Consider the following 25947-nt stretch of genomic DNA (forward strand, 5'->3'; position numbering starts at 1 on the left):
CTGACCTGCATACAGGTTTCTCAAGAGGCAGGTCAGATGGTCTGGTATTCCCATTTCTTTCAGAATTTTCCACAGTTTATTGTGATCCACACAGTTCAAAGGCTTTGGCATAGTCAATAAAGCAGAAATAGATGCTTTTCTGGAACTCTCTTGCTTTTTCGATGCTCCAGCGGATGTTGGCAATTAGAAAGCATCAATTCTTTGATTCTTAGCTTTCTTTATGGTTGAACTATGACATCTGTACATAACTACTGAACAAAAAACACAGCTTTGACTATATGGACATTGTCGGCAAAGCATTGTCTCTACTTTTTAATACTGTGTCTACGTTTGTCTTAGGTTTCCTTTCAAGGACCAGTGTATTTTAATTTTATGGCTGTAGTCACTGTCCGCAGTGATTTTGGAGCCCAAGAAAACCTCTGTCACTTTTTCTATTGTTTCTGCATCTATTTGCATGAAGTGATGGGACCGGATGTCGATGATCTTACTTTCTTAAATCTTGAGTTTCATGTCAGCTTTTTCACTCTACTCTTTCAGCTTCATCAAGAGGCTCTTTTATTTTTGCCATGAGAGTAGCATCATCTGCATATCTCTGGTTTTTGACATTTCTCTCAGCAATCTTGACTCCAGCTTGTGATTCATGCAGCCTGGCAATTTACATGCTGTACTCTGCATAGAAGTTGAATAAGCCAGGTGAGAGTAACAGCCTTGTTGTACTGCTTTCCCAATTTTGAACCAGTCTGTTGTTCCATGTCTGTTTCTAACTGTTGCATCTTGACTGGCATTAAGTTCTCTCAGGAGACATGTAAGGTGGTATGGTACTCCTATATCTTTAAGCATTTTCTGCAGTTTTTGTGATCCACACAGTCAAAGGCTTTCACGAAGTCAACAACGCAGGCATAGTTGTTTTCTGGAATTGCCTTGCTTTCTCAATGATCCAATGGATATGGGCAATTTGAACTCTGGTTCCTCTGTCTTTTCTAAACCTTTATATATCTGGAAGTTCTCTGTTCAGGTACATCTGAAACCTAGCTTGAAGAGTTTTGAGCATTACTTGACTAGCATGTGAAATGAGTGCAGTTGTATGGTAGTGTGAACATTCTTTCACATTGCTCTTCTTTAGAATTGGAATGAAAATTGACCTTTTCCAGTCCTCTGGTCTCTGCTGAGAGTTCCAAATTTGCTGACATATTTAGTGCAGCACTTTAACATCATCATCTTTTAAATATCTCAGCTGGAATTCTGTTACCATCTCTAGGTTTGTTAGTACTAATGTGTCCTAAGGCCCACTTGACTTCATACTCCTGGATGTCTGGCACTAGGTGAGTGACCATGCCATCATGGTTGTCCAGGTCATTAAGACTTTTCTTGTATAGTCCTTCTGTGTATTCTTGCCCCCTCTTCTTATTCTCTTCTGCTTCTGTTAGGTCCTTACGATTTCTGTCCTTTATCATGCCCATGCTTGATGTCTCCAGTTTTCATTGGAGACATCTTTAGTTTTCCCCATTCTATTTTTTCCCTCCATTTGTTTGCATTATTCATTTAAGAAGGCCTTCTTATCTCTTCTTGCTATTCTGTGGAACTCTGCATTCAGTTGGGTAAGTATATCTTTCCCTTTTTCTCTTGGCTTTTGCTTCTCTTCTTTCCTCAGATATTTGTAGAGTCACCTTGGACATCCATTTCACTTTCTTACATTTCTTTTTCTTTGGGTTACTTTTGATCACTGCCTCCTGTATGATATTATGAACCTCCATCCATAGTTCTTCAGGCCTTCTGTCTACCTGATCTAATCCTTTGACTCTAGTCATCACCTCCACTGTATAATCATAAGTGATTTGATTTAGGTCATGCCTGAATGACCTACTAGTTTTCCCTGTTTTCTTCAGTTTGAGCCTGAATTTTGCAATAATGTGCTCATGCTCTGAGCCACAGTAAGCTGCAGGTCTTTTTTTACTGACTGTATAGAGTTTTTACATCTTCAACTGCAAAGAACATAATCAGTCTAATTTCGCTATTGACCTTCTGGTGATGTCCATGTGTAGAGTCACCTCTTGTGTTGTTGGAAAGAGGTGTTTGCTAGGACCAGTGTGTTTTCTTGAATAATATAGATTAGTATATAGTAATATAGTTTATTGTTTCCACTGTTTCCCCATCTATTTGCCATGAAGTGATGGGACCAGATGCCATGATCTTAGACATAGGAATTTTAGACATAGGAATCTTTTTAGACATAGGAATCCTAAAAATGACCAAAACCCTTAGGAAAGATGATACATGTTAAATCTGTAAAAAATTGAGATATTTAGCCTGAAGAAGAGAAATGTCATACGGATATGACAAAGGGTATTGATGAAATGGTTTCTATAACTACCAAAAACAGAAAAAAGTAAGGTAAGAAATGATCTTTGGCCCCGATTGTATTATTTGCCTTTAAGATAGAATTGTTGAATATGAGGATATTAAAATAATAAAATTATCTATATAAGAAAATTATCTTTCCATGATCAGTTCAGTTCAGTAGTTCAGTCATGTCCGACTCTTTGTGACCCCATGAACTGTAGCATTCCAGGCTTCACTGTTCATCACCAACTCTCTGCTCCTGCTGCTGCTGCTAAGTTGCTTCAGTCGTGTCCAACACTGTGCGACTCCATAGATGGCAGTCCACCAGGCTCCCCCATCCCTGGGATTCTCCAGTCAAGAACACTGGAGTGAGTTGCCATTTCCTTCTCCAACGCATGAAAGTGAAAAGTGAAAGTTAAGTCGCTCAGTCGTGCCCATCACTTAGCGACCCCATGGACTGCAGCCTACCAGGCTCCTCTGTCCATAGAATTTTCCAGTCGAGTACTGGAGTGGGTTGCCATTGCCTTCTCCTACCAAATCCCTAGCTTGCTCAAACTCATGTCCATCGAGTCAGTGATGTCATCCAACCATCTCATCTGCTGTTGTCCCCTTCTCCTCCTGCCTTCAATCTTTCCCAGCATCAGGGTCTTTTCAATAGAGTCAGCTGTTTGCATAAGGCAGCAAAAGTATTGGAGTTTCAGCTCCAACATCAGTCCTTCCGATAAATATTCAGGACTGATTTCCTCTGCGATGGACTGGTTGGATCTCCTTGCAGTCCAAGGGACTCTTAAGAGTTTTCTCCACCACCATGGCTCAAAAGTATCAATTCTGTAGTGATCAGCTTTCTTTATGGGCCAACTCTCACATCCATACATGATTAAGGGAAAAAAAAACATAGCTTTGACTAGATGAATCTTTGTTGGCAAAGTAATGACTCTGCTTTTAAATATGCTGTCTAGGTTGATCGTAGCTTTTCTTCCAAGGAGCAAGCTTTTTTTAATGTCATGGCTTCAGTCGCCATCTACGGTAATTTTGGAGCCCAAAAAAATAAAGTTTGTCACTGTTTCCATTGTTTTCCCATCTATTAGCCATAAAGTGAAGGGACTGGGTGCCATGATCTTCATTTTTTGAATGTTGAGTTTGAAGCCAGCTTTTTCACTCTCTTTCAGTTTCATCAAGAGGCTCTTCAGTTCCTCTTCACTTTCTGCCATAAGGGTGGTGTCATCTGCATAACTGAGATTATTGATAATTCTCCTGGCAATCTTGGTTTCAGCTTGTGGCATCCAGCCCAGCATTTAGCATGATGTACTCTGCATATAAGTTAAATAAGCAGGGTGACAGTATACGGCCTTGATGTACTCCTTTCTCAATTTGGAACCAGTTTGTTGTTCCATGTCTGGTTCTAACTGTTTCTTCTTGACCTAAATACGGATTTCTCAGGAGGCAGGTAAGGTAGTGTGGTATTCCACTCTTTTAAGGATTCTCCACAATTTGTTGTCAAAGGCTTTGGCATAGTCAATAAATCAGAAGTAGATGTTTTTCTGGATCTCTCTAGCTTTTCCTATTATTATTCAATGGATGTTCGCAATTTGATCTTTGTTCCTCTGCTTTTTCTAAATCCATCTTTTACATCTGCACATTCTCGGTTCATGAACTGTTGAAGCCTTGCTTGGGGGAATTTTGCGCATTACTTTTCTAGCGTGTGAGATGAATGCAATTGTGTGGTAGTTTGAACATTCTTTGGCATTGCCTTTCTTTGGGATTGGAATGAACACTGACATTTTACAGTCCTGTGACCACTGCTGAGTATTCTATATTTGCTGGCATATTAAGTGCAGCTCTTTAATAGCATTATCTTTAGGACTTGAAATAACTCAGCTGAAATTCTATCATCTTCACTCTTTTTGTTCTTAGCTACGCTTCCTAAGTTCTGCTTGACTTCAGACTCTAAGATGTATGGCTCTTGGTGAGTGATCACACCATTGTGATTATCTGAGTCATGAAGATCTTTTTTGTGTAGTTCTTATGTGTATTCTTGCCACCTCTTCCTAATAAATCTGCTTCTGTTAGGTCCATTCAGTTTCTATCCTATATTGTGTCCATCTTTGCATGAGATGTTCCCTTGGTATCTCTAATTTTCTTATAGACATTTCTAGTCTTTCCCATTTTATTGTTTTTCTCTATTTATTTGCATTGATCACTGAGGAAGGCTTTCTTATCTCTCCTTGTTATTCTTTGGAACTCTGCATTCAGATGGGTATATCAGATGGGTATATCTTTCCTTTTCTCCTTTGTCTTTAGCTTCTCTTCTTTTCTCAGATATTTTTAAGGCCTCTTCAGACAACCATTTTGCCTTTTTGCATTTCTTTTTTAGGATATGGTCTTGATCACTGCCTTATGTACAATGTCAAGAACTTCTGTCCATAGTTCTTCAGGCACTCTGTCTATCAGATCTAATCTCTTAAATCTATTTGTCACTTTCACTGTATAATTATAAGGGATTTGATTTTTGTCATACCTGAATGGTCTATTGTTTTTCATTACTTTCTTCAATTTAAGTCTAAATTTTGCGATAAGGAGATCATGATCTATGCCACAGTCAGCTCATGGTCTTGTTTTTGCTGACTGTATATAGAGAATCTCCATCTTTGGCTGCAAAGAATATAATCAGTCTGATTTTGGCATTGGCCATCTGGTGATGTCCATGTGTGGAGTCGTCTCTTCTGTTGTTGGAAGGGGGTGTTTGCTATGACTAGTGCCGTCTCTTGAGAAAACTCTGTTAGCCTTTATCCTGCTTCATTTTGTACTCCAAGGCAAAACTTGCCTGTTATTCCAGGTATCTCTTGACTCCCAACTTTTGCCTTCCAGTCACCTGTGATGAAAAGGACATCTTTTTTCACGTTTCCATGATAGTTTTTTTTTTTTTTTTTTTTAATGAAAATCCTTTCCCTGAGATTTGGCTTTTCAATTCAGTTTAGTTGCTCAGTCTTGTCTGACTCTTTGTGACCCCGTGAATCACAGCACGCCAGGCCTCCCTGTCCCTCACCAACTCCCAGAGTTCACTCAGACTCACGTCCAGTGAGTCGGTGATGCCATCCAGCCATTTCATCCTCTGTCATCCCCTTTTGCTCCTGCCCCCAATCCCTCCCAGCATCAGAGTCTTTTCCAATGAGTCAACTCTTCTCATGAGGTGGCCAAAGTACTGGAGTTTCAGCTTTAGCATCATTCCTTCCAAAGAACACACAGGGCTGATCTCCTTTATTTTTTTCTTTTCTTTTTTAACTTTACAATATTGTATTGGTTTTGCCATATATCAACATGAATCCATCACAGGTATACACGTGTTCCCCATCCTGAACCCTCCTCCCTCCTTCCTCCCCGTACCATCCCTCTGGGTCATCCCAGTGCACCAGCCACAAGCATCCAGTATCGTGCATCAAACCTGGACTGGCGACTCGTTTCATGATCTCCAGTATTCTTGCCTGGAGAATCCCATGCACAGAGAAACCTGGTGGACTACAGAGCATAGGTTCACAAAGAGTCAGACAAGACTGAGTGACTTAACACTTCACATGATGTTGAGAGGATTCGATGAGTCCCTGCATGCAAAAAGGCTTAGTGCAGGGTCCAGCATATAATAAAGTTAGGCATTTTATTTACAAATTTACCTGTATTTTAGAACACATAAAGCAATAAACAGTGTGAATCAGTAGAGAATGGAGATATATTAGTAAAAAACTATGATCATGCTAAGTCGCTCAGTTGTGTTCAACTCTGTGACCCCATGGACTGTAGCCCACCAGGCTCCTCTGTCAATGGGATTCTCCAGGTAAGAATACTGGAGTGGGTTGCCATTTCCTTCTCTAAATAACGATGATATATTTTTATAAATTAAATTTAGCAAAAATGTTATTAAAAATACCACAGAGTTTACTTAACGTTTAAAAAAATAAACATAAATGGTGAAACATACATATTTGGTCATAATATTGAAGACAAATATACAGAAACAATTAAAGGAGTTATGAAATATTGTGTTAATGTAGAAAGTATTTTGAGGAAGGATGTATTTTCTTGTATGCTACTAGGATATATTTGAAAGTGCTATTTTTATTATATGTGTGTATGCAAAAAAGGTTACTTTCTAGTATTTCTGTTGTAATATATCCCAGGGTCTATTGTTAGTATCTGTTTTTAAAGTTTGTTGAGACATTTACCAATGACAAGCTCATGTTGCTGTGTTTTAATTCAGAGCATGACATTGATACCAGTGTCCGAGGGCTAGCCCTTAACTACTTTTTCTCTGATTTTAAATTCTATATTGTTAATACAACTGCCTATCATGAATAATTTAAAATATTTCTTTTGCTGCTGCTGCTGCTAAGTCAATTCAGTCGTGTCTGACTATGTGTGACCCCATAGATGGCAGCCTAACAGGCTCCTTTGTCCCTGGGATTCTCCAGGCAAGAATACTAGAGTGGGTTGCCATTTCCTTCTCCAATGCATGAAAGCGAAAAGGGAAAGTGAAGTCACTCAGTCGTGTCCTACTCTCAATGACCCCCTGGACTGCAGCCTACCTGGCTCCTCCATCCATGGGATTCTCCGGGCAAGAGTACTGAATTGGGTCGCCATTGCCTTCTCTGTACAATATTTCTTTTAGAACTTTATATTGGATGCATGTTCAGATCAGATCAGATCAGTCACTCAGTGGTGTCCGACTCTTTGCAACCCCATGAATCCCAACAGGCCAGGCCTCCCTGTCCATCACCAACTCCCAGAGTTCACTCAGACTCACGTCCATCGAGTCAGTGATGCCATCCAGCCATCTCCTCCTCTGTCGTCCCCTTCTCCTCCTGCCCCCAATCCCACCCAGCATCAGAGTCTTTTCCAATGAGTCAACTCTTCGCATGAGGTGGCCAAAGTACTGGAGTTTCAGCTTCAGCATCATTCCCTCCAAAGAAATCCCAGGGCTGATCTCCTTCAGAATGGACTGGTTGGATCTCCTTGCAGTCCAAAGGACTCTCAAGAGTATTCTCCAACACCACAGTTCAAAAGCATCAATTCTTCGGCGCTCAGCCTTCTTCACAGTCCAACTCTCACATCCATACATGACCACAGGAAAAACCATAGCCTTGACTAGACGAACCTTTGTTGGCAAAATAATGTCTCTGCTTTTGAATATGCTATCTAGGTTGGTCATAACTTTCCTTCCAAGGAGTAAGCGTCTTTTAATTTCATGGCTGCAGTCACCATCTGCAGTGATTTTGGAGCCCAGAAAAATAAAGTCTGACACTTTCCACTGTTGCCCCATCTATTTCCCATGAAGTTATGGGACCGGATGCCATGATCTTTGTTTTCTGAATGTTGAGCTTTAAGCCAACTTTTTCACTCTCCACTTCCACTTTCATCAAGAGGCTTTTTAGTTCCTCTTCACTTTCTGCCATAAGGGTGGTGTCATCTGCATATCTGAAGTTATTGATATTTCTCCCGGCAGTCTTGATTCCAGCTTGTGTTTCTTCCAGTCCAGCATTTCTCATGATGTACTCTGCATATAAGTTAAATAAACAGGGTGACAATATACAGCCTTGACAAACTCCTCTTCCTATTTGGAACCAGTCCGTTGTTCCATGTCCAGTTCTAACTGTTGCTCCCTGACCTGCATACAAATTTCTCAAGAGGCAGGTCAGCTGGTCTGGTATTCCCATCTCTTTAAGAATTTTCCACAGTTGATTGTGATCCACACAGTCAAAGGCTTTGGCATAGTCAATAAAGCAGAAATAGGTGCTTTTCTGGAACTCTCTTGCTTTTTCTATGATCCAGCGGATGTTGGCAATTTGATCTCTGGTTCCACTGCCTTTTCTAAAACCAGCTTGAACATCAGGAAGTTCACGGTTCACATATAGTTTCTCTTTAAACAATTTGTCAATACTCTGTATTTTTCTATCTAAATTTTATATGATATAGTCTTACTCCAGAAGACTGAAGATATTATCAATTTGAATATTTTATAATAGGCATAATATAAAATATCAGAAATGATTACTTAATGTTCTTGTTTGTTTACTAATAAAGAAGGCAATGATATCTATATTTTGTTTAGATCTCTGAGACAAGAGTCCCAATTAAAAAAAATCTAAAGCTAGTGGTATTTGAATATCTATGATTTTTTTTTAATGTCTGAAAAAGAATGTTTTCCTTTGTTTACTCTGGCTAGTTTTTTTTTTTTTTCTTGTAGTGATACTCACTTATTTCTTGAAATCGCTAGAATTGTAAGCCCATAACTTATGATACCCAGCATGATATAAGCATGTCATTTACTCTATCCTTTTTGAATACTGTAGATCTATATTATCTTTTGACTCTACCATTTAGTATTTATCTCATGTTTTGTAAGTTTTACATTCTCTATGCTGTAGATTCTTCATCTGTTGAATTGGTGGTACTCTTCTTTACTTTGTAAGCTCTAAAGTTTTAAAAAATAAAATAAAAACTTACACATAAAACATGGAGTGTAACTTTTATGGCCTTGATAGCAAAAAATAATTTGTGCCTATTATGTGCTGAAAAGGGTTCCAGGTTTTTCATATTGTTTATTTAAAATCTTCTCAATAACACTTTAAGATACTTCAAAATAGCTCATTTTCCCAGTTTTACAGATGAACAAATAGGAACATAAATAACTTAATCCAGTTATTGTCAGAGTTAGAATTTTAAATCAAGTAGCCTGGTTCCAGAGCATATATTTTATGTTTCTTTTTTTTTTTTACTGTTTTTACATAGATATTTCATATGTTGTATGTATAATTTATAAATAATTGGGGTGTAATAAATCACTCAGTAGTTATATATTGTGTGGTGCTTGAAATATGAAATAGAGTATACAGAACAACACGATATTATGCTTATCTTATATAAAATCCTATTGAACGTCTTTTCTGCTTTCAGTTCTTTTTCTAAAAAACAAGATATTTACCTTATGTTTTTGAATATTTATTTATACACGTTTCCTCTGTTGGGTGTGGAGCTTCTTAGTAAACCAGATTCTCATTTTTTATTTTGTATCACACATAGTAGCATAGTGACTTCCACCCAGTAGATTTTGAATACATTTTGTAGGATGAATGAGTGAACAAGAAAATGAAACCATTAGCATAAATGGAGAATTAGGAAAGGACAGTCTAAATGTTTCTCATGATATGTATAATACAAACAGTTTGGAGTTTGAAAGGGGGACATTTGCTAGATAACCAAAATGCAGTAGTAATACTAATGGTTACTGTAATGTGACTTGCAGTAGTCTTTTCATTAATAAGTGCACCTTGATGTTATCAAGTTTTGAACAGCTGTATTTTCGGTAATGTTGTAGTAGATGTAATACACAGTAATTGTGCACTTGTTCTTAAAATGATGAGATGGTTGAATGGCATCACTGACTCTATGGACATGAGACTGAGCAAGCTCTGGGGGTTGGTGTAGGACAGGGAAGCCTGGTGTGCTGCAGTCCATGGAGTTCCAAAGAGTTGGACATGACTGAGCGACTGAATGTTGTCATTCTTAAAACCATTGTAGCAAATATGATAAGCCTTACTTTAGCCTTAGTTTGTATTTATAGAGGGAACATTAAGCAGCAGAATATTCTCTAAATGACAAAAAAAAAAAAAACTTGTCTGGTAAAGGAAATGAAAGATAAAATATAAGCTGATATCATTATACTCAAGCCATTAAACAATAGTTATGATACGATTTTCGTGCAGATGCCACTGCACAGGTGTTCTAACTAAAGTTGGTTGTTCTAAACAGGAGAGGGGGAAAACATCACTTTTAGTCTTGAGTTTACTTGACAACTTGACTTTGGAGGTGACAATGCCAAATGCTACAAAACTTCAATCTACCACTAGAAGTTTGACTGACTTTTCTAAAATGTAAAAATGTATATTTTAGCTCTAAAGAGACTGCTGAAAAGACCAGTACTCTGGGAATTAAACACTTATAGAGAGCCTCTCAGCAAAGACAGGTTAATTGATGTTCAATATCATTTGAACTAAACTACATCAAAGGGAGAATTACAGGCTCCACGTACTGAAGACACTTACTGTGTCCTCGGTGCCACCCTTGCCATACATTTTCAGGTGGTACAGGGATAGTTTGCTGTCATCCTCTTGCACGTCAGAAACTCTCAGTTTTTGGATCAGCCAAAGTTTTGAGGGGGTACTTCATGGTAGCAAGCTAAAATTGCTTCTGCTTCAGAACTAAGAGCTATTCCTAGAACTCTTCAACTTTTGCACCACAATATTTTTTGTCTAAAATATATGTGTGTATGTGTGTGGGGAGCTGTGTCCGACTCTGCAACCTCATGGGCTGTAGCCCCCCACACTCCTGTGTCCATGGGATTTTCCATGCAAGAATACTGGAGTGGGTTGTCATGTTCTTCTCCATAGTATCTTCCTGACCCAGGGATTGGGTCTCTTGCATGCCCTGCATTGACAGGTGGATTCTTTGCCATTGTGCAGCCTGGGAGGTGCCTAAAGTGTAAACTGTAGAACAACAGTTAGTACCCTTAGAAGTTGCAAATGTTAACCCCAAAACTATTTTGCCTTCTCTCTTGCTCCCCAAAAAACATTAAAAAATGCTTATTTCTGTTTTGTAAGAATTCTATATAATGGCTGCAACATTTTCAACACATGATGAATATAAATTCATGAGAATAATGATGAAGGGAGGTTTAGGAAAGCTATTATTCTAATTGTGTTATGAAGTTCAGTGAGTTTTTCAACAAAGTAGACTACTTATTGAATAACTGATTTGAATGGGAGTTTACAATTTACAATATAATGAAATGCCAGATAATTTTTCCTAAAAGTAGGGTAGTAATTTTAGGGGGAGAAAATTCATTTTATTTTTTAAAAAGAGATAATGGTACTTAATAACTTTATTTTAAAACAACTCTTCTTCCAAATTGTATAGAATCACTAGAAAGGCTGGAAAGTTTTGAGATTTCTATAAAGCCATAATTTTATGGAACATTTAAGTGTCAGTAGTTTGACTAGCTGCCATAGACACATAAACATCAGTGTCTGTTGAGACACTGTAAAGGCACAAGTGGAATGTAGCCTGTCTTGGTACTGTCTGTGCTGGGTTTTAATAGTGCATCTGCACCTATTTTTCCCAGTGGAAAATGACTGCATGTCACATGGTAGTTTTTTTTTTTCTATAACTACTGTATAATAAAATATAGCCATGATAAATATCATCTAAGTGAATAAAGCAGATTTGGACTGAATCCATTTTGCCTTCATCACTCAGGCTTTGAAGTAGTTGTGTATCCTAAATCAGTTTAATTGGATCAAGTTGTATTTGCAGTGAAGTTGAGAAAGATTTTATTTGTTGTTTAGGTAATGTTTTCAGTTTAGTTTCCTCTACACTCCACTGTGTTTGTCCAGATTGTAATGTAAATTGCCATTTAAGGTAGTTGACCTCTTCAGCTATTTTTTTTTTCTTTTCTTTTTTGTTGTTACTATTATTATTGTTATTCTATTACTTTGCCAACAAAGGTCCGTCTAGTCAAGGCTATGGTTTTTCCTGTGGTCATGTATGGATGTGAGAGTTGGACTGTGAAGAAGGCTGAGCGCCTAAGAATTGACGCTTTTGAACTGTGGTGTTGGAGAAGACTCTTGAGAGTCCCTTGGACTGCAAGGAGAGCCAACCAGTCCATTCTGAAGGAGATCAGCCCTGGGATTTCTTTGGAGGGAATGATGCTGAAGCTGAAACTCCAGTACTTTGGCCACCTCATGTGAAGTGCTGACTCATTGGAGAAGACTCTGATGCTGGGAGGGATTGGGGGCAGGAGGGGAAGGGGATGACAGAGGGTGAGAGTCTGAGTGAACTCCGGGAGTTGGTGATGGACAGGGAGGCCTGGCGTGCTGTGGTTCATGGGGTCGCAAAGAGTCGGACACGACTGAGCAACTGAAATGAACTGAACTGAACTGAACTGAACTTAATGAAGGAAAGAAAGTGAAGTTGCTCAGTAGTGTCTGACTCTTTGTGACCCCGTGGACTGTTTGTTGCTTACCAGGCTGCTCCCTCCATGGGATTTTCCAGGCAAGAGTACTGGAGTGGGTTGCCATTTCCTTCTCCAGGGAATCCTCCCGACCCAGGGATCTAACCCGGATCTTCTGCATTGTAGGCAGACTCTTTATCATCTGAGCCGCCAGGGAAGATTCCTAATGCTGGTAATTAAATACCTCCAAGTTAGGATTTTGTACGTTGTTAAGAATTTGCACAATTGCTCTGAGTGTCCTGGGAACAGGAATAATGTTTGATTGAATTTTGTAGCTGTTACCTAACTCAGCGTCAGATTTTCTGTGGTTTTGTATATTGGATTGATTATTGAATGAAAATGACTATGAATAGTTTTCTTAGTTAAAAATCTAAATATATAAATAGTTTTGCTTTATAATATATGTAAACTTTCCATACACTTTAATGTAAAATTACAAGGTGAAAATATAGAATTTAATTTTGTGGGTGAAAAATGATTCCAGCCGTTTTTCAAACCCTTTCTTACTTACTCTTCCAAAAATACCTTATTCATCTTTGGTCTTGATTTTTAACTATGAAAAAACCATAGCATGCTATGTTTGCAGTTATAATAGGTCCATAATTGTCATATAAGAGGGATTAGATATATGACTGTGTTTTCTATAAGGCATGGTCTTTTAGTTCTAAATGCTGTTGGAAGGAATGAGAAACATTAAAAACTTTATTTTCATATAATAGTTAAAGGTAAATTTATATTTACATATTTTATCACATATGAATTTGAGAACTTAACTTTATTTTTTAAGAGGAAAATACAAAATTTTTGAACAGTTAGTATTAATATTTCCTGTATGTTTTGCCTCCTGAAAGCATAATTTACAGTAAATTGATTGTATTCAGTAACAGTGGAGACTAAAGTCAATTTCAAGTAAATTTTAAAAGCTCAATATTTAATTCAGTGATTTTCTTTGTGTTATAGTCTTTGATTTGTTAATCTGAAAAGTGCTGTTTTGGTTTGATCAACCTTGCTTTTTAAAGATTTGTGTTGATTGTTTGCAAGCAACATGTATTACTTTTAAAAGATCTGTGAATAAATATGCTTTCTGCCTGTTTCCTCCCAAAATCTCAACTAATTAAAAAAAAAAAAATTGCCTGGACAATATTTAGAAGAAGTGATATGAATTTCCCCCTTCATGGGTATGTGGTATTTAAATAACTTAAAATGTGGGTTTATATGCTCTTCTTTTGATATACATAATACATATAAATAAATTAGATATACTTAAAATCATGTCTTGAAAAGGCATGGACAAAACACACTTATGTATATACATATCCTTTAAACTTTATCAAGGGTGTTAACTTTTAATTGTATTTAATACCAGCATAGTTTGACCTTACTGAATTGAACATGAATAAAAATGCAGTTGTATAGAGTCTGGTTTGGATATTGTGTTCTTTGCAGAGAAAAACTTCCGAAAATTGGAAGCAACCCCCACCTGATAAAAATGGCAAAACTCCGAATGTTTGATACTTTGAATAAAACCATTTCCAAACTTCTTTGTGGGTAGATTTCAGTTTTCTTTAGAGCTTTAGGTGTTTGTGCGGGTGGTTAGTCTGTCAGTGTCATAGTGCTGCCTCTACTTCTGATTTCTACTTAATAGACCCTATAGAAAATAAACAATAAGAGTTGACTGAAGGCCTCTCTGTGAGTCAAGCTCATTGGGTTTTAGTGCACTGTATTTTCTTTTTACACCATATTTCATGATTAAGGACTGTGTGTTAGATTGATCCGATTTCCAGATGGTAGAGTCTCAGATAAGGAACTTATTGCAGTGGCATATAATGTATATCACTTTAAAGATCTCAGTGCTCAAAATTTTCTGCTTGAAATCTTACACAAAGTGAAGAATAAAGCTATAGGCAGTGTAAGAATGGAACAGGAAAAAAAAAAAAAGGAGAAAGCAGAGCAGTGTGGTACAATGGAAATCTGATATTTGATATGTTAGCTAATCTCTTTTGGTCCTGCAGCCAGATTTTTCTCTTTTTTTCTCTTGTGAGAAGCATTTCTTTATTTCTTTCTTTCTGCTTTTTGATCCCATACTCTGCCCCTTGCACAGTTGGAATGTCCCCAAAAGACTTTGGCAGAGGTCACTTCTCAGAGCTTTTTAAACTTTAGTTAGAATACATTTATTGATTTTTTTAATGACCAGTGGAATGAGAATTTTTGGAAAAAGCTCATCTGAGATTCAATGTCTGACTTGGCAGTCCGAACTCTTTTAAACCTTTGAGAACACTTCATTAGATGCCAGGTCTTCATCGTTAGTAAAACTCTGTGAGGATTCTGGCATATTGGATTTTCCTTGGGATTGGTATCAGCTGACAATTTGGCCTTACAGACATTGGAGAAAAAAATCATTTTTCTGGAGCTGACTGTCAGAAACTGCATAAGTATGTGAAGTTCAGTAACACTTTTTAAAAAAATTCAATCATGTGCCTGTTGACATTATTTCGTAGAAAGAGTTGACACGATAACTTGTTCTTAGACTCTTTTCCTTATTTATAATCATTTGAAATTAAGCTATTTTGTTTGTCTAAATTAGCCATAAAGGGAAAGTACATTTTTGTCAACCGAAAACCTGGTAACTAAGAATAGGATAATGCTTAAAGGAAAATATCTTTTTATATTTCAGCATTTCTGCTTCAGTGTACTTTAAAGATTTTTGTTAAATTTTTCAACATAAGATAAAACATGACAAAATTTTCTACATCCATATTTCTGAGATAATTCTCATATGAATCCATGAGTGTACTAGCTACTTTATTCAAGTTAATACCATTCTAACACTCATGCTTCATGTTAGGCTCTAGTGTCTGCTTGACTGGTATCAAAGGCAATGAGATGTATTGATTGGAGGGTATTTAAATAATATACATTGAGGGTTGATTATTATGCATTTTATTTAAATGTTATTTGGAGATCATTTAAATAGGAAATATCTGTAATATATTCAAAATGAATGAATTCATATGCAACCATTCAAAATTACCTATAAAGAATAAGGTGACTATTTTTTTTTTGTAATCCACCTTCAAAAGGATGCATTATGAGCTTTAAAATGTATATTCAAAGAAGCAGTGGCAATCAGTATCACTTTATTGAGGTATGTATTTTGAAAATTAATTCTGTATAATTTAGGAATCATAGTTTCATATTTTAAAAAGAATTCTGAGACCACATTTTTTCTAACTCCTGTATTTAGAAGAAAACATTTATTATTCAAAGTTTGATATTATATATTGCTACTGAAGTTGAAACAAATGGACATGGATCTAAATAATCCTCTTTTAAGAAAAATTCTTGGATAATCAATTATTGTATATTTCATTACTAATAATGCAAACTGTTCAAATTATTTTGCACTGCTCTGTTAGAAACCATATAAATATATATATTTTTAACAGCTGATACTTCATGATATCAGTAATGAAGTGGATTTTAGTGTATTCTACCAGAAAACAATTATTTAAAAGTATATAGAGTAGGCACTTTTTACTATAAATGACAGAAGCGAGATAACGCCTATTATTATAGAACTTGCAAATTATGACTAGGAAGCAAATATGTGTTATGGTTAAAACATAACCATTTTTGAGGGTTAGAAAGAGATTAAATTGGATGATTGTTTTTTATATTGATAACTTGAAAGCTATTTCTCAAGCAGAGAATGCAAAGAACATTCATTGCTTAGGAAATAATCTTCCTAGAACACCACCAACTCTTCTTAGGGTTAGAGCAATGGGCTGCTGACTACTTGTAATGCAGAAATGTTAAAAGGAAAGCAGAAAACCCTTCAGACATCAGCCATTAATCCATCTTCCCTACACAGAGTTTCTATTATGAACTGAGTCCTTTAAAGTATTGGTTCTAACCTTCAATAGTCACATCTGTTGTATATTTTACCAACTTTTCTCCCATCATGGGAACTTTCTCATTTTTCCTGTAAGCAATAGAGTGCTTGAACTCCTTTTGATGGTGAATTATTCACAGCAGGTCATATTTTCTTCCTTATGCCATAGGTTGATAGCTGCAGAGTTCCTTACATAGGAACAAGCTAAAGCATCTGTGACTCAGTGCTAGGCCAAGCCCTAAGAAGGAGGTACCTGTGGGTGTGAAAACTTGGGTGAGATTAATATTCTTGCCTTTTAGTATCATAATCAAGGCCAAAAGAATACAGTGAAAGCAGACCCCTGAAGGAATTGCCAGTCAAATGCAATGCCTTAACCAAGATGAGAGTTTCGGTATTATATATGCCATGAACTTTTAATTATCAGGAAATTACCATTTCTGTGGGGCAGAAACAATCTTTGTGTGTAATTGAATTACAAAGTAAAAGGCCTGTTCTTTGGTTTTGATTTTAATAAATAAAAACTTTAATAAATGCTGGGGAGGGTGTGGAGAAAAGGGAACCCTCTTACACTTTTGGTGGGAATGCAAACTAGTACAGCCACTATGGAGAACAGTGTGGAGATTCCTTAAAAAACTGGAACTAGAACTGCCTTATGATCCAGCAATCCCACTGCTGGGCATACACATTGAGGAAACCAGAATTGGAAGAGACACGTGTACCCCAATGTTCATCGCAGCACTGTTTATAATAGCTAGGATATGGAAGCAACCTAGATGTCCATCAGCAGCTGAATGGATAAGAAAGCAGTGGTACATATATACAATGGAGTATTACTCAGCCATTAAAAAGAATACATTTGAATCAGTTCTAATGAGGTGGATGAAACTGGAGCCTATTATACAGAGTGAAGTAAGCCAGAAAGAAAAACATCAATACAGTATACTAACGCATATATATGGAATTTAGAAAGATGGTAACAATAACCCTGTATACGAGACAGCAAAAGAGACACTGATGTATAGAACAGTCTTTTGGACTCTGTGGGAGAGGGAGAGGGTGGGATGATTTGGGAGAATGGCACTGAAATACGTATAATATCATATATGAAACGAGTCACCAGCCCAGGTTCGATTGCACGATACTGGATGCTTGGGGCACTGGGACGACCCAGAGGGATGGTATGGGGAGGGAGGAGGGAAGAGGGTTCAGGATGGGGAACACATGTATACCTGTGGCAGATTCATTTCGATATTTGGCAAAACCAATAGAATATTGTAAAGTTTAAAACTCAAAAAAAAAAAAAAAAAAAAAGACACCAAGATCAACATGCAAAAAAAAAAAAAAAACAAAAACCTGTTCTCTGTAAGAACTTCATATACACTGTTCTATTCCTTGATATTAACCACAGAGACTGGGTATACAGTGGACACAGATGAAGAGCTTTTCCCTTTCCTTCCATGTGTCTATTGACCCTATATTCTTCTACTTTATTTTATCTAACAATCCTATTAAAAATGCACTGGTCATAACAAACACCCTCTTCCAACAACACAAGAGAAGACTCTATACATGGACATCACCAGATGGTCAACACCAAAATCAGATTGATTATATTCTTTGCAGCCAAAGATGGAGAAGATCTATATAGTCAGCAAAAACAAGACCAGGAGCTGACTGTGGCTCAGACCATCAACTGCTTATTGCCAAATTCAGACTTAAATTGAAAAAAATAGGGAAAACCACTACACCATTCAGGTATGGCCTAAATCTAATCCCTTATGATTATACAGTGAAAGTGAGAAATAGATTTAAGGGCCTAGATCTGATAGACAGAGTGCCTGATGAACTATGGAATGAGGTTCGTGACATTGTACAGGAGACAGGGATCAAGACCATTCCCATAGAAAAGAAATGCAAAAAAGCAAAATGGCTGTCTGGGGAGGCCTTACAAATAGCTGTGAAAAGAAGAGAAGCAAAAAGCAAAGGAGAAAGGAAAGATATAAACATCTGAATGCAGTGTTCCAAAGAATAGCAAGAAGAGATAAGAAAGCCTTCTTAGGCAATCAATGCAAAGAAATAGAGGAAAACAACAGAATGGTAAAGACTAGAGATCTCTTCAAGAAAATCAGAGATACCAAAGGAACATTTCATGCAAAGATGGGCTCGATAAAGGACAGAAATGGTATGGACCTAACAGAAGCAGAAGATATTAAGAAGAGATGGCACGAATACACAGAAGAACTGTACAAAAAAGATCTTCATGACCCAGATAATCATGATGGTGTGATCACTGACTTAGAGCCAGACATCCTGGAACGTGAAGTCAAGTGGGCCTTAGAAAGCATCATTACGAACAAAGCTAGTGGAGGTGATGGAATTTCAGTTGAGCTATACCAAATCCTGAAAGATGATGCTCTGAAAGTGCTGCACTCAATATGCCAGCAAATTTGGAAAACTCAGCAGTGGCCACAGGACTGGAAAAGGTCAGTTCATTCCAATCCCAAAGAAAGGCAATGCCAAAGAATGCTCAAACTACTGCACAATTGCAGTCATCTCACACACTAGTAAAGTAATGCTCAAAATTCTCCAAGCCAGGCTTCAGCAATATGTGAACCGTGAACTTCCTGATATTCAAGCTGGTTTTAGAAAAGGCAGAGGAACCAGAGATCAAATTGCCAACATCCGCTGGATCATAGAAAAAGCAAGAGAGTTCCAGAAAAACATCTATTTCTGTTTATTGACTATGCCAAAGCCTTTAACTGTGTGGATCACAATAAACTGTGGACAATTCTGAAAGAGATGGGAATACCAGACCACCTGACCTGCCTCTTGAGAAACCTATATTCAGGTCAGGAAGCAACAGTTAGAACTGCACATGGAAGAACAGACTGGTTCCAAATAGGAAAAGGAGTTCGTCAAGGCTGTATATTGTCACCCTGTTTATTTAACTTATTACAGAGTACATCATGAGAAATGCTGGACTGGAAGAAACACAAGCTGGAATCAAGATTGCTGGGAGAAATATCAATAACCTCAGATATGCAGATGACACAACCCTTATGGCAGAAAGTGAAGAGGAACTCAAAAGCCTCTTGATGAAAGTGAAAGTGGAGAGTGAAAAAGTTGGCTTAAAGCTCAACATTCAGAAAATGAAGATCATGGCATCCGGTCCCACCACTTCATGGGAAATAGATAGAGAAACAGTGGAAACAGTGTCAGACTTTATTTTTCTGGGCTCCAAAATCACTGCAGATGGTGACTGCAGCCATGAAATTAAAAGACGCTTGGAAGGAAAGTTATGACCAACCTAGATAGCATATTCAAAAGCAGAGACATTACTTTGCCAACAAAGGTTCGTCTAGTCAAGGCTATGGTTTTTCCTGTGGTCATGTATGGATGTGAGAGTTGGACTGTGAAGAAGGCTGAGTGCCGAAGAATTAATGCTTTTGAACTGTGGTATTGGTGAAGACTCTTGAGAGTCCTTTGGACTGCAAGGAGATCCAACCAGTCCATTTTGAAGGAGATCAGCCCTGGGATTTCTTTGGAAGCAATGATGCTAAAGCTGTAACTCCAGTACTTTGGCCACCTCATGCGAAGAGTTGACTCATTGGAAAAGACTCTGATGCTGGGAGGGATTGGGGGCAGGAGGAGAAGGGGATGACAGAGGATGAGATGGCTGCATGGCATCACTGACTCGATGGATGTGAGTCTGAGTGAACTCTGGGAGTTGGTGAGGGACAGGGAGGCCTGGCGTGCTGCGATTCATGGGGTCGCAAAGAGTCGGACATGACTGAGCGACTGATCTGATCTGATTCTTTATATGTAGGCAACCAATGTATTTTTCACCATAATATTTCTTCCCTTGTCTTGTTTTAGTTATACTTTACTTTTTATTAATCTAAAGAAAATGTGAGAAATTCAGTATTTGACCAGTTAAAGTGTTGGATAATATATTGATCTTTGAAGATTATTGTCTATTTTGCATTATCTGTGTACTTTTCCCCTAATAAACTAAGAGTTGTCATATACTGTATATAATTTATACCCTTTGTAGGTCTGTTGACTGTTCCAAAAAATATGTTATATTTTTATTGATGGGGAAGAAGTTTATGACTAATTTATTCTAATTTATTAAAATTGAAGACACTTTAGGTCTTAAAAGACATGGATTTTTTTGTAACATAAAATATATAATTAGTGGGAGTGTGTTCATCTTAACGTTGGTGTTTGGTCAACATTATCCCTTCTTTCCTTTATTATTCTCTCATTTTTGTTAACTTTGCATTTAGTTTGCTCTTCTTGTCAGCTTAGTTATTGGTTTGGAAACTTCTTTTGTAATATAGGTGTTTAAAACTATATATTTGCTTTTAAGCAGTACTTTAGCTGCAATCCATAAACTTTGTCATGTCGTGTTTTAGTTTTTCATAGTTGAAAATATTTTTAAATTTCTCTTGTGATTTATTCTTTGATGCACTGGATATTTAGAAAAATTTTTAAAATTTCCAAATATCAGGGATTTTCCAAACTTCTTTCTTTTTGATTTTGATTTTAATTTTGTTTTGGTTTGACAAATGACTTTGTATACTTTTCTGTTCTTTTAAATTAGGAAAGAGATGGTAAAATTCCCAGATATAAATGCCACAGCATCCCTACTGTTCTTACCAAAAGTAGAATAGTTTTTCTGGCTTAAGCACTTAATCTGTTGTATAACTAGTCACTTTCCATGCTCCTGAAATAGCTAATTTTTGACAGTGTTGTCTAGTTTTATAATTGATTTAGAAGTCTGCCTTAAGACACTCTCCTTTATATGCGCTAAGTCACTTCAGTTGGGTCTGACTCGGTGTGACCCTATGTATAGTAGCCCACCAGGCTCCTCTGTCCATGGCGTTCTCCAGGCAAGAACACTGGAGTGGGTTGCCATTTCCTGTGTCAGGGGATCTTCCTCACCCAGGGATGGAACCCATGTCTCTTATGTCTCCTGCATTGGCAGGTGGGTTCTTTACTACTAGCACCACCTAGGATTTCTCCTTTTGACAATGGCATACATTCGTGAGTCCTTAAACTATCATGTGTGAAAAATATGGTGCATTTAGAACTAAAGTTTGTACTGTCAGTTTCAAATGCACCATGTTTAGAGATGTGTTTGTACCCGAAGTATTCAGGCTAAATTCATGGGGTTTACATTAACAAGGTACTCTATCTTAGCTGCATTCTGTCTGAGGAGCCAGCCAGCCAGCAACCCAAGCTGGCTGATGGGAAAATTCTATTTAATGGTATAGACAGTGTCAAAAAGACTCTATGGAAAATAATAGGGACATTTTTGGATTATTGAGGAAAATGAGACCTTAGATTATTCTGGCAGATAGATTTAAGAGAGGAATAGATGGTAATCCAAGAATATCAAGGCCTATTGCAGTATGACAGGAGGGGCCAGTGGTAACAATATGTAATAACAGGTGGCCAAACTAAGTGTCCACTGCTTTGGATTCCTATTTTGGCACTTTTACTTGATAGCCATGATAATCTTTATGAGTTGCCTTTTCTAATCTGTAAAATAGGAATTTTTTTTTTTTTTTTGTCTCTGCCTGCTTCACATGGCTGGGATGATTATGATACTGGAAACAGAGGTGAAAAACAAATCTAAAGACTGCACAGAGAGAATAATATAGTGGTGCATAGTAACACTCATCCATAAGGACTTAAAGTAGAAAATATTTGAAGATAACTCATAGACTAGTAGATTGAGAGATGAAAGATGGTAGTTGAAAAAATGATTTGAATAATATGATCTTATAGAGGTAGAATGTCAATAGTGTTGTTACTGTATCTATTTATAAAGCTTTATCTTTTATTTTCTTAACTTTCAAACAATTTGAAGTGATAGATATGAAGACTATACACTTCCTTTTACAGTAAGATAATAAATTGTGGTACCCAGTGTTTATTTATTTAATTTAAAAATGAATTGAGCTCTAACTCATAGATAAAAATTTGCCTTATGATAATTTGATTCATTGTATTTTTATATGAATCTAAGTTCTCATTAATCTTTTAAAAATATCTGTCCTGTTAGGCTGCAGATCATCTATTAATTGACATTAAAATGATCTTTTAATTATATGTTTGTGCATGTCACTTCTTTATCACTTCATGAACCTTTCCTGGGCAGTTGAGCAGGAGTTGTCAAATACTTTTGAATTAATGCCACACAAGGATATGGTGGCATTATAAAAAAATGTTATTTCATCTTAATTCCAGACTGATTTTTACTGAGATTTCCTGGGGAATCTCATTTAAGTATCAGAATATGAAGGTATCTTCTAATAGTCATGAATCCTAGGAAATTCTGAGATGACTATTTCCTGAAAAATTCACTTAAGGAAGCTTGTTTTCTGTCTTCCATTGTAAATGTGCTCTTAACATATATGGACAGTAATAATCAGTATTAATGCTATTTGAGCAGCTTGAGGGTTTAGACTCTGAATCTGGAATATTTGTGATCAAATTCTAATTTTACCATTCAGTGTCTCAGAATATTTATTTGTAAAATAAAGAAGATAACATTTATACCAACCTCAGAAAATTTTTCTAAAGATTAAGCAGAATATAAAATTTTACAGTATTTAAATATTTTTAAGTTCACTGAGAATATTAATTGTTCAGAAAATAATGTTTAAAGTTTAAAAATATTTTCAAAATGTCTTAAGAATATAAAGTCAAACTTACTCTCTTCCCCTTCCTCTCTTTTTCTCATTTTGTTCTTAGTTCCCATTGAGAACCAAGTCTAAACTCTGTAAGTGATATTTTTGTCTGTTTGGTTCATTTCTGAATCCATAGTACCTAGATCAGTGCCTTGACACAGGGTAAATAACTTAATTGCGTTTGGAAGAAAGGAAGGAAAAAAGGGAGAAACGAAAGAAGCTAGTCTATTTTTTAAACTTGCTATCTCAGGATCAGAAGATTTATCTTTAACTTTCATGTCTTTATCTTGGGTTTTTTTAAATTAGAGACTCAAACTTTATTGTTATGTTATTTTCCAATTTGATATATATGTGTTTATTTACATTTTATCAAGAGCAGGGTCTAATTTAACTTTATTTTTTAATTTAAGCACTCTAGTATTCATATCAGAGAAGGCAATGGCACCCCACTCCAGTACTCTTGCCTGGAAAACCCCATGGACAGAGAAGCCTGGTAGGCTTCAGTCCATAGGGTCGTGAAGAGTCGGACACGACTGAGCGACTTCACTTTCACTTTTCACTTTCATGCATTGGAGAAGGAAATGGCAACCCACTCCAGTGTTCTTGCCTGGAGAATCCCAGGGACGGGGGAGCCTGGTGGGCTGCCGTCTATGTGGTCGCACAGAGTTGGACACGACTGAAGCGACTTAGTAGCAGCAGCAGCAGTATGCATATCCAAAGTACTTCATCTAACTAACTCTTACAACTGACATTCAGTTTCAATAATTGATCATGAATTAGTTTTTATATAACTTTTATTTTTGGATAGGGAAAGTTTTCATTTTTAATAATGTTTTCTGGTGAACACTATAGAATTCCTATTTTAATGCTATCATATTTGCAAAATATTTAATTTAAAAATATACCTTCTTTTGACAGAAAAGAAAGACCCCAAAACAAATAGAACTGACTCCAAAAGTATATTTTTAAAGTAAATATTTTGCAAATTTGATAGCATTAAAATAGGAATTTGATGTTCATCAGAAAATATTATTAAAATTAGTGAAACGACAGGCCACAAATAGAAGGTATTTTTACCACTTAACCAAGAAAAGATTACTTTCAGAATTAGTATATAACCCTAAAAGTCAAAAGGGAAAGACAAAGGAAAGTTTATGGAAGTCATGAGTAGATACTTTATTAAATGTGAAAGGGCAATGAAATATTGCAGTGATACTCAGTTAATTGTATTTGTATAAATTTTGAACAGTAGTGAAAACATGTCAGTATAAATACATTGAACTGTTATATCCTCCTGTGAGTGTTTTCCTTCAAAGTAATCACTTTGATCAAAAATAATTCTAGCAACTCTTCTTTTAAAAATCCCTTTTAGACATGTTTACTAATTAGAAAGAAATTCAGCCTTATTGCTCTATACTGATAGAACAGTGTTATTTGGTGTGGTATCTCTGTTTGCTTTTCTAGTCCCTTTGTCAGGTCTGTTTGTTTTGCTCCTTTGGTTTTTGTCTTATTACAGCAAAGATTTCAAATGATGGACTAAAGGGTTTAAACCAACAGAGAAGTTACAGCTCAGTTGCAGCTCAAGCAGACAGAACTTTTGTTCAAGAGACCCTGCCAAGACATGGGAGCAGTCCAACCCTGAAGGAGTCATAAAGATCTCTCTTGGCTTCCTTTTTCATACTTCAATCTCATTTTCTCGGTTGTGCACTGTGTAAAACGGGACTTGTACCCATCACCAGTCAGGAAAGGGAGTGCAAATGGGTATATGTATGACTGACTGACAGTTGGCAAGCTTCCCTGGTAGCTCAGAGGTTAAAGCGTCTGCCTGCAATGCGGGAGACCAGGGTTCTATCCCTGAGTTGAGAAGATCCCCTGGAGAAGGAAATGGCAACCCACTCTAGTACTCTTGCCTGGAAAGTCCCATGGATGGAGGAGCGTGGTAGGCTAAGAGTCGAACACAACTGAGCGACTTCACTTTTCACTTTCTGTTGTGTAAGTCTTCTCAAAATTCAGTCTGTTATAATCAGATGTATGTATGTATATAAAAAGGAGCCTGGTAGGCTACAGTCCATGGGGTCGCAAAGAGTCGGACATGACTGAGCAACTTCACTTCAATGGGCTCTTAGCTGCCTAAGGTTACTTGAGGAAGCACCGGTAGTTTGTATCTACTGTGTGCCTCAGGCCCAAATTCAATAGTTGGAAAAGTCTCTGTGGGTTTTTTTTTTTTTTTTTTTGCAGCATTATCTGTGAGCTCTCCTGGGTGTGTCTGGGATGGGTTTTAAAGATCAGCTTGCAATCCTTTTCAGCTAGGCCACTCCTTGTTGCTCATGCCTAACATGAGTTGATGTTAATTGAAGAAAACAGCCAGTCCCATTGCTTTAATGTTTTTAAATCCTGAAATAAAATATAGTGCTTCTATTAGTGACTATTTTCCACTGGCTTTTTTCATATATATCTGATGGTAATCAATAATGTCTGTAAATAAAAACTCAATTTTTATTTTATGCTAATGGCTTTCTGCCTATAACTAATTCTTAATCCATTTGAGGGACAAGATACTAGAATAGATAATAGATTTTGTCATTGTTTTGGCATGTACATGATTACTTAACCTCTGCTAATAGCACAATACTAACAGCATAAAGAATACCAAATATTGTAATAATTGATATAGGTGATGCTTGTATAAAGCATTAAATGGACTCACTGTAAAGTTCAGAAATTAAACTTGTTGCATGACAGTGAAAACACTGAAATACGAAAGAAAATAACCTTGGAGGACATTATTCCTTTTAAAAATTTATGTGTGTGTGTGTTTATATTATTTCTTTTTTGATAAAATGTCTGACATTGATAGTACTTTAATAATAAGATAAATAGGAGAAACTATAGTAATTTAGAGAAAATAAAGACTAAAATTTGCCATTTAAGGAAACTTTAATGTTATTGTTTATTAC

General features: G+C 36.7%; 1 protein-coding gene across 21 annotated transcripts in view; it reads left to right on the top strand.

Moving 5' to 3' along the window:
• Positions 1–25947, top strand: part of ADGRL3 (adhesion G protein-coupled receptor L3) — a 943166-nt gene that overhangs the window by 190435 nt on the left and 726784 nt on the right. The window lies entirely within an intron of this gene.

Source organism: Bos indicus, chromosome 6 (genome assembly GCF_029378745.1).
Source record: "Bos indicus isolate NIAB-ARS_2022 breed Sahiwal x Tharparkar chromosome 6, NIAB-ARS_B.indTharparkar_mat_pri_1.0, whole genome shotgun sequence".
Classification (NCBI taxonomy): domain Eukaryota; kingdom Metazoa; phylum Chordata; class Mammalia; order Artiodactyla; family Bovidae; genus Bos; species Bos indicus.